The sequence below is a fragment of the Cervus canadensis genome, chromosome 12, assembly GCF_019320065.1.
Source record: "Cervus canadensis isolate Bull #8, Minnesota chromosome 12, ASM1932006v1, whole genome shotgun sequence".
Lineage (NCBI taxonomy): Eukaryota > Metazoa > Chordata > Mammalia > Artiodactyla > Cervidae > Cervus > Cervus canadensis.
The window spans coordinates 19,033,612-19,043,571 of record NC_057397.1 but is presented as its reverse complement, the minus strand read 5'-3'; the positions used below and the strand labels follow the sequence as shown (position 1 = coordinate 19,043,571).

Sequence of the window (9,960 nt, the reverse complement as noted above, 5' to 3'; positions counted from 1 at the left end):
ATCTCCACAGCGAGTGTAAACATAAACCAAGTAGGTATAAAACCTACTTTACAGATGTGGAGACAGAGGGCCAGCTTCTTCAGTGCAAAGAACCAGGTCAAGCCTGGATTGAGGCTGCATAATTTTTCCACATCCTGGTAGTTTCTTCCAAATGTTTTAGGAGAAATAACATTAACCTTTACACAAATTTTCTCAAAGAAGAGAAAAGAGAGACTGGCAGTCAACTCATCTTATGAGACCAGCATAAATCTCATACCAAAACCTAGCAAATAGGGATTTCCCTGGTGGTCCAGTAGGTAAGACTCTGCACTTCCACTGTAGGGGGCACAGGTTCGATCCCTGTTGGGGGAACCAAGATCCCATGTGCCACACGTCACAGCCAAAAAAAAAAAAAGAAAAAATTAAAGCCCAACAAACACATCATAATTTTCAGACCAATCTCACCCATGGATAGACATAAAGATTTTAAACAATATATTAGCAAGTAAATCCAGTGTTGCCAAAAGCATAATACGTGTGTTTCCTTTAAAAATGCTTTTTTACTCTGCAATGTCAAGGTTGGATTTATTATATTAATGAACCACTGAGAGATTAACGAATTGCTTCCTAGGTCAGAGGAAGCAGACTATCAGGCCCATCAGTGAGATCCCTACACATAGTTTTTTGATGTATTTAAAATATCACAATCTCCACCTCCTTTCTTTCAATTTTCCCTGAATACCCCACAACACATCTTGGATTAAAGGCACAGTTTGATGGAAATCTCGTCTTGGCCACACACCGGTCAGTTCTCACAACAAGCTGGGCCTACAAGGAAGTGAATACAGGACCCCAGCCCCCTACTTTTAATGAGTAAATTCCTGACCCTGTTTCAGTTTCTTTCCTTTTTTTTTTTTTGGACAGTGCAATGTGTGGCAAATGAATTTTTTTCCAGGTCCGCTTCAAATCTCTCAGTGTTTTCAATTCTAATTCAAGTCTCTGTTCTGTTTTCTCTGTTTGATGAAGGCCCCAGTCTCCTGTCTGTCTCTTTGGGCCATGCCCAAGCTGCATCGTGCCTGTCCCTCCAACCAGCTGGGCCCACAATCGCCCAGACCACGTGCTATAAAGACCACAGAGCAAATGTGTCCCAAACCAGACACCTGCCCCTTTCTGTTTCACTCACAGCCCCTGCTACTCAACTGGGGCAACTCTCCTCCTCTGAAGCCAAAACCAGGGAGCTGGCTTAACAGCTTTGCTCTCTTAACAGGAGCAAAGTGGCAGGTTGTTTTAGCTGCATTACAACAGCTGAGGGGTCACTGAAGCTTTGATCCCATTTTAATTTCATTAATATGTTTGAGGTGTTATGAAAATACTGCATAGATAAGAGATGAATTCAACCTACAATCTTATAGGGCTTCCCTGGTGGCTCAGTCATAAAGAATCTACCTACCAATGCAGGAGACACAAGAGACTCTGGTTTGATCTCTGGGTGGGGAAGATATCCTGGAGAAGGAAATGGCAACCCACTCCATTATTCGTGTCTGGGAAATTCCATGTTCAGCGGAGCCTGGTGGGTTACAGTCTATGGGGTCACAAAAAGTGAGACACGGCTGAGCAACTAAACCACAAAAATCATCTTAAAGTCAGCAGTCCCGTGGTGAACTCACTCTGCAACTCATAAAATAACTTCTGTGTAAAAGTTATGTTTTCAAAGCTTTCATTTCACTTTAGAAAGTACTTATTTAGGTCTTTCCCATGCCTCGGCTGTTGTGAATAATGGTGCAGAGTGTATGGATACAGACATCTCTTCAAGAGAGTGTTTTCATTTCTTTGGATGAATACCCAGGAGTGGAATTGCTGCATTATATGGTAGTTCTAGTTTCAGTATTTTGAGGATGCTCCATACTGTTTTCCACAGTGGTTGCACCAATTTACCTTCCCACCAACAGTGCACAAGTGTTCCCCTTTCTCTATATCCTCACCAGCACTTGTTATTTGTGGACCTTTTGATGACAGCCACTCTGACAGGTGTGCAGTAACGTCTCACTGTGGTTTTGATGACGTCTCCCTGGTGATTAGTGATGTGGAGCATCTTTTCATGGGCCTGTTGGCTATCTGTTTGTCTTCTTTGAGAAAGAGTCTATTCTGGTTCTCTGGGTTTGAAGTTTAAAGACTGTGAGATCTAGGTTAAATTAACTAGCAAGTATCAATATTTAAGGGACTTCCCAGGTGGTGCTAGTGATAAAGAACCTGCCTGCCAATGCAGGAGACATAAGAGAGGCAGGTTCAATCCCTGGATTAGGAAGATCCCCTGAAGGAGAGCATGGCAACCCACTCCAGTATTCTTGCCTAGAGAATCCCATGGACAGAGAAGCCTAGAAGCCTGCAGTCCATAGGGTCGCACAGTCAGACATGACTAAAGTGACTTAGCACTTAAGCACATCAATATTTAAGGATCGGACATCAGCGTTTTCCCTTTCTGCAGTGTGTGAGCAATTCTGGTCACTGAAGACTCCCAACCCCTCCTGGGTGGGTGGAGGACACAGGGGAGGCTCCAGCCCAGTCCTGCCACGTGGTCGCTGCAAGGCCTTCGGGGAACGGAGGAGGGAAAGTCTCAACCTGCCTGGAACGGGGAGGGAAGCCTATTTCAGGAAAATGAAAGCCTTCAAGAGCCGACGAGGAACACATGCCAGAGAGCGCAGGATGTGAATGGAACATGGAAGCTCCGAGTGCCCCTGCACCTCTGCCTGAGCCTCGGGCATCTCAAGGCCCAGGCTGCCCATCTCCTCCTCCCGGCCATGAAAACAGCCAATGGCCAACACAAAACTGTCGTCCATGGAGTCCCCTTCTAATTGCTCATTATCCTTTAAAAGCACAAGGACGACATATGCTCAATCCTACTAAACGCTTTAGAAAATACTTCTCAGCTGTCTTACAACCATTGGTCGGGGAAGCTGTGGAGCAGATCCCGACGGGGCAGGTGAGTTCCTGAAGGGAGGTGCATGTGGGCACCTGCTGCCTGAGACCAGGGAGTCCGGGACCCTGCCCCCTCCGCCCCACGTCTGTCCCAGACCCTCCAGGTGCTTACAGTCGAGGAGCAGGAGGCTCGCCCTGCCCGAGGCCAGACACTTCACTCACCCAGGAAGTGGGACCTCACTGGATTTTGCAACTCAATGTGGACTGCTGTCTTCAAACCCCTGCACAGTTCGTCACTCACACTGCTCTTTAAATTACATGAATCGGATCTCTTGGCTGCATTCCAGCCTGGGAGCCCTCTGTCGGGGCAGCATTCACAAGCCCGTGTTAGGACAGGTGCCACGGCCCCAGACATGCCTGGCGGTTGGCTCAGGCCCTTTCTTGCTGCATTTGGAGGTTAATTACCCGGAGGAGTTGGGGGGGAGGGGCAGGTGGATTGACGGCTTCTCTCCAAGGACGCCTCCGGGGGACAGGTGGGGCGGCCCAGCCAGGAAAACACTGGGCGGGATGGGGGTGGGGGTGGGGAACTGGACACAGACCCCTGGAAAGATGGCGGTGACGACAAACACCGCACTGTGTCCACAGGGCCCCGATCCATAGCGGGGAGTGGCACTGTGGAGGGAGTTCTCTCTCCAATGGCAGAATGCAAACCATTCAGAGCTAGAAAGGTGGTAGGAATTCCCTCTAGGTGGAAAAATCTGAAAGGTACCACAAGCGGTGCTGAATTCCTGTGTCATTAGTGGACTCTTACGTGTCCTGGGTCAGCACAGCTCCAGGCTTGTTAAGATAGGCTCACCTGCTTCTTGCAGTTTTGAATTACGTTTGCAAAGCGCTTTCAACTGCAGAACCGAGAGACCAGCTGCCCACGCTCCAGTTTGTCGGGGTCTCTAAGCGTCTATAGACATGGAGCATGTGATTCAGAACCTTCCACAGTCCTGTCGGGGGTGGAGCAGGCGTGGGGTCCTCAGATTAAGAACATGAACCGCCCCATCAATAAACCCCCATCCTGGAGAGCCTGCCTCTCCTGTCAACATTCAGGACCTCCACAGAGTGAGGTCATGACCCTAGCTGGTGGGTGGGAGGACACAGCTGAGACATCACCAAGGGCCCACGGCCCCAGGATGAAGCCCCGGATTCTGGGTCTACGTCCCATCCATCCACAGTCAGCTTCCAGCCTCCCCGACCTGTTACTGCGGGACGTCAGGGGCCAGAGAGGCACACACCCAAGCTGGTGGTGACAGCCCTGAGTTCTCGGCATGACCGTCTCCTGTAGTTCACCCTTAGGTTCTTCCCTGAAGCAGCACCGACCATCCTCAGGGGCCCTGCACGATTGGCTGTGGTCATTTTCCAGAATGTTTCCAAAGATAAAGGGAATATTTAAGTGACATGAGAGGAAATTCAAACCATTGTTCCTAGACCTTCCTGGGGTGGGGGGGAACAACCTAAGGAAAAGCATGCTGAAGATGTCAATTATCCCTAAAGTTATACATAAAAATAAACAAATACATGTACATGTTATTTATATATTACTTATATGCTACTATATAACAATTACATAAACATAAATACATACACATATGTATAGGGTAAATGTAGTTTCGAGTATTTCCTATCAAGATTCCAGAAAGGATTTTTGTAGACACAGACAAGCTTATTCTAAAATCTGTGTAGAAAGGTTCAGGCTATAGACCAGATGAAACAGTCCTGGCACTGAAGGACAAAGTGAGGGGACTCACTTTACCAGCAGTCTTATTATGTAGCTCCAATAATCAAGACAGCATGGGACTGGCAGAGGGACAGACACACAGACCAACCGAACTGAGCAGGAAACCCAAATACAGACCCACGCAGATATGCTGAATTTATTTTTGACAAAGATGCAAAAAGAACTCCGTGGCAGAATGACAGTTTTTTCAACAAATGGTGTGGGGTTTCCTCAACACCCATATGCAAAAATTATAAATCTTGACCTAAAGCATATACCTCACACAAAAATTAGCTCCAAATGGATACTGGGATTAAATGTTAAATGTAAAGTACAAAACTCTTAGGAAAAGAAAGACAAACTGTTCTCGGCTAGTCAAGAAGAATTAGGTTGACACACCAGCATTACCGACAAAGAAAAAAAAAAGCTGATAAATTGGACAACATAAAAATCAAAAGCTTTTGTGAAAGTCCATCTGAGGAGTACAAAATGTTTACCCATAACCCGCAAAGGATTGTACCCAGACTATATATATATATATATATATAAAACTTTCAAAATTAATGTTAAAGCAAACAATCCAAATTGTTTGGATGAAAGACATGAACAGACGTTTCACTGAAGACGATCCACAGATGGTAACAAGGACGTGGCCAGACCTCAGGGAAATGCACATGAAAACTACAGTGAGAGGTCACCCACCAGAGCAGCTAAAATAAAGAACAGTGACAACACTGCTGTCCGTGGTAAGGGTGTCCCCTCACGTTTGGCTAGCGGGTCTGTCAGGTGAGACAGGCACGCAGGACTTCTCATATAACCAGACATTCACCTGTCACCCAGCCCAAGAGGTCAAGCCATTTAGACATTCCACTTGCACAGCACCTAAACATGCTGGAAATGGAGGAGACAGGTGGGAAGTGCAGGAGGGGTGGGTGTCCCGTGGGCTCTGCAACGGGAGAGGACGTGTGGGTCTGTGACCTCAGTGGGGGTGAAACAGCACAACCAACGAGGCTGTATGGATCCGAGTGTGCACGGCTGAAGCTGAAAATCAGACTGTGATGGGCAACTGCATTCATGCCGTGAGTTACCGTAGCCAACGAAACGGGGCTTACAGATGACACATGTAAAACCTTGAGAGGGATTATTCAAGAGCGGAAGGAACTACAGAGAGGGACCCGTGCTGTCTCTGATGGGCGATCTGGGTGACAGCGATTAAAATCACAGGTGGAGGTACCATCCTCAGAGGTCTTAGTATTCTGCGGCAGAATTGGCCTGGGCTCCCTGGTGGCATCTGGCCTGGTGAGAAAGAGAGAGGGGTCAGCCTCATCCCAAGTTACTAAGGGTCTTCCTGGGAGGCAACTGCTTATTGCTTTTCAGAGAAACAACCAGAGCGAAGAGTTCTCAGGCTTCTGGAACCTTGTCAGGGGTCCTCATGTGGTCCGTGTGATGTGCTGCAGACCAGGCGAGGATGCTGGTTAGGAGAGAGATCGCACAGGCCTCCGTCAAGGGAGAGTGTCGAGCTGAGCAAGTTCCAAGTCTCTTGCTCAGAAACCTCCGACCTTTAGTCTCCCAGTTAGAAACGATCAGTGAGGAACAGAAGTCAGGCAGGGAGCTGCTGCCATCCATACTTGCATTTTTCTACAAACACAGATTCTGATGAAAATTGAGAAAGAACGCGTGGATAAATCTAAGTTTAACCACACATAGATATTTTCTAACATAGGTAATATTAAGAAAATATTTCAAGCCAACCAAAAAAAAAAAAAACACAAAAAACACCAGGCAATGAGGGTATTTCCTGCCAACCACCATTTTCCTTTTCCTATCATTAGTCATTGTTCACAAAGATAGCTTCAAAACTCCCCAAAACTTTCTTTTCATAATGTGCTTGGTCTACACAAATTTGAAGGTGTCTCATTCAGCAGATTTTATCAAAGTTCACACAAATGTTTAAGGTCTGCACAGAATTTAGCTGAAATCTGGTGGAAGCCAGTTCTCCAGTTTAGGGTTATTTTTACTGTACAGTCACTCAGTCGTGCCTGACTCTTTGTAACCACATCAACTGCAGCACGCCGGGCTTCCCTGTCCTTCCCTGTCTCCTGGAGCTTGCTCAAACTCATGTCCATTGAGTCGGTGTTGCCATCCAACCATCTCATCCTCTGTTGCCCCCTTTCCAGCATCAGGGTCTTTTCCAGTTTAGGGCCTGACTGTTAAAAGTCCCTCCTCCGTTGTATGTTTATCGTTTCATCTCTCCACCAGTTCATCCCCACTGACATGTGCAATGGAAAGTCATTTATTATAACTTAGAATCTCCGTTATTGAGAAAAATAGCAGTGTTTCAGCAGAGTTCTCATTCTGCTCAACGGCCAAAGTGTGCATTTCCAGACATTCTGAGGCTTTATTTTACCAGCTGAGGAGGCCAGCACACGGGGTGGGGAAGGGGACCGACGGAAGGCCGACGGCTGACTGTGCAGACCTCCCGCCTGAGATGCTGCTTTACTCCTCTCCACCCACCTCTCAGACACTCTTCTGGGCTGAGTTGGACAGGGGCTCAGCCTGCTGGGCGCCTGTGGTCCTCCCCAGACCTGAGCCTGCTGAACCCAGCTTCCTCCAGTGGGAGAAATTATGCCCCTTTTCTTTGCATCTGTCCACAATCACCCCAAATTCCTACACTGGGATTGTACATAAAAAGCCTGCTCTCAGAATCTCACTTCTTATGCAATTCTTTGAGCATAAGTTTAACTGAGTCTCATAGAAAACTATCCCAGTGTTATTGCAGTCTATTGTAATTATAGCTATTAAATGAAGGCCTCTCTGAAGAATTTCCTTGATCCAGCGATCACGTGGGTCTGACAGGTTGAGAGTCAGAGAGTGCTTGTCGGCCGCTGCGATGCCCTGTGGGCTCACGCGGACACGATGAGAGTTCTGAGCAGTTCACGGAAGGAGAAGTCCACCTGCAGCATCTCAGAGACCGATGACATGCTCCACTTCTCCACACTGAGAAGCACTGGTTCGCTTTCAACTTTGAAAAAAATTTTTAAACAACAGAAATGGAATCATGTGAGAGGTAATATTTTTGTATAAAAAATTGTTAGTCAAATATTTGTCCTGAGTGCCCTGAGATAGTCGTCTTATTTTCTCTCTGGGGATTTTAAACAATTCCTCCTCTTCTTGCTCCTGTTCAGGGCCCCGCACTGCCCATCTGGTCACCCGGGCCCCTCTTCCTTTATGGCCGCTGACACCTGTTACCGGATGCTGTCCAGTCCTGCTTAGGGTGACAGTTCTTTTCAAATCCAAGGTAACAAGTAAAACTATTTCAAGAACGTGTCATCTCAAGTCCTTTAAAATCCTTTTTTCTATATAAAAAAAGGTAGACAGAGAAGGAGGGAGGAAGACAGATAGAGGGAAAGAAGAATGGAGACAGAGACAGAGAGACATAAATCTCCGATAAGCGATTTTCCTCCAGGACTTGGAAACCCAGGCTGTGATGAGAGATAGGGCTTGGCACAGAGTCACCACCAAAGTCCCCCCTTCTTGCACCCTGTGTCCTTTGCCCTCCTCTCTTGTGTCTCTGAGACACTGTCCTTCAGAGTCTAATTAATTTTTGTATCTATTACAATTTGGATGACATCTACAATTACAACTAACTTGGGAATTTTGGCCGACCTGAATATAAAATCTCATTTCTATGAGAAAGAGTATTATTGTTTTATGACATTGAACAGCGTGATGAGAATTCTTAGGAAATGAAAAGGGAAAGAATCATAAAATCCTAAAAAAAAAAAAAAGTATTCTAGTATTTTTCTCTGTGTGATTCATTCAGATTCACTAAACTTGAGCTGTTTTCATCACTTGATTTCTCTTGATCTTGGAGACAATCTGTCTGACATTTTGAAACTTGGAGAGAGGGAGTGGGGTGTCTGGAGCCCAGAGGGGCCCAGAGTGTTGGGTTTATCTTGACCCAACAGGAAAATAACCTGGTGGAGAATGACTTCAGCTGAATTTGAGCTAATAGCACAGAGATGCAAATGGCTTCGGGGGGATGGGGTAGGACACTTACTAAATTGTTTCCTTCCATTTCAAATGGTAAGAGTGCTGAGCCCACAACAAAGCAGAGAACACAGTGAAGAACAAGAAAGTACAAACACAAACAGAGGCAACCAACAAGTGCACATGTCCTGGGTGCGTGCTGACGTTTGCAGAATCACATGGAGTGCTGGGGGCTGCGGGTTTGCCTCAAAGACGCCCTAGGCCTTCGCCAAGAGCCTCTCCCAGGCCCCTGTGCCCATCACGGCATCGCTCCAAAAAGAAATAGAAATAGAAGAAAGAGTCTTGCCGTGTACATGTTTTAACCTTTAAGCAACAGAGAGGAGTGAAGTCGGCTCAGCCTCACCCCCACGGCTGCCCAAGGCCTCCGGGGACACCACCACCTGAGTTATATCTGATTTGGGGGAAGTTGCCCAGCCAGGGTGGATGAAAACAGCCCTCAGGGGTCTGACTGGGCCTGCTGTAGGGGCAGCTTGGAGAGACTCCACTCAGGATGTCCACAAGATCCCCGTCTTTCCCTTGCATTTTCCAGGGTGGACCCTAAACAGAGCTTGAGCTTCAGAGGAAGACATGCATTCCTTTCAGGTGCATCTAGTGGGCAGGGAGGTGTTTCCCACTGCTCCTAAGTGGACATGGGGCACCTACAGGGTGGGAACAAGGAGGGCCCAGAAGAGGTCGCCCAGTGATTCAGAGAAAAGTGAGGTCCGTGTGGTCGGGAGCAACAGCGAAGCCCACCTCCCTGTCTCCCAGACACGATTGAGTCCCGGGTGCCTATCTCCCCTCCACAGAGCTTAGCAGCAACCTTGTCTCAGGTCGAGCTGATTTCGTCAAGTCCAACGCTGCTGGCCTTTGGGGCAGGTGATGCTTCGAGGGGCTATCCTGCATTTCGCAGTGGTCAATAGTCTCCTCAGGCTCTGTCCTCAACACCCAGCCCCCACCAGCACAACAGCCCCAAATGTCTCCAGACACTGCTGAGTATGCCCAGGGCTGACCCTCCCTGGTCCAAGCCAGCAGGTGCAGGGCTGTCCTCTGCAGTCACCACCCCGAGGGCACCTAAGTCAGGTGACCTGGCAACGCTGGTCGGGGAGAGGGGCTGTTGTCTGATGGCCCTCCCATCCCCCTAAAGAGAAGAAAAGGCTGCAGCCGCATTGGAGCCAATCTGGGACTCAGAACCAATATGTGGTCTGACCCGGGGGCAGATGCCGAAGACAGCAGGGTGGGCAGCTCAGGCCTGGAGCCCAGCCTTGCGGGGG

General features: G+C 47.8%; 1 non-coding gene across 1 annotated transcript; it reads left to right on the top strand.

Annotated features, from left to right (window-relative positions):
• The first annotated feature begins 278 nt into the window (after positions 1–278).
• On the top strand, positions 279–351 carry TRNAG-UCC. Its single transcript has one exon. It is a non-coding gene; the product is annotated as a tRNA-Gly (tRNA).
• The last annotated feature ends 9,609 nt before the right edge of the window (positions 352–9,960 follow it).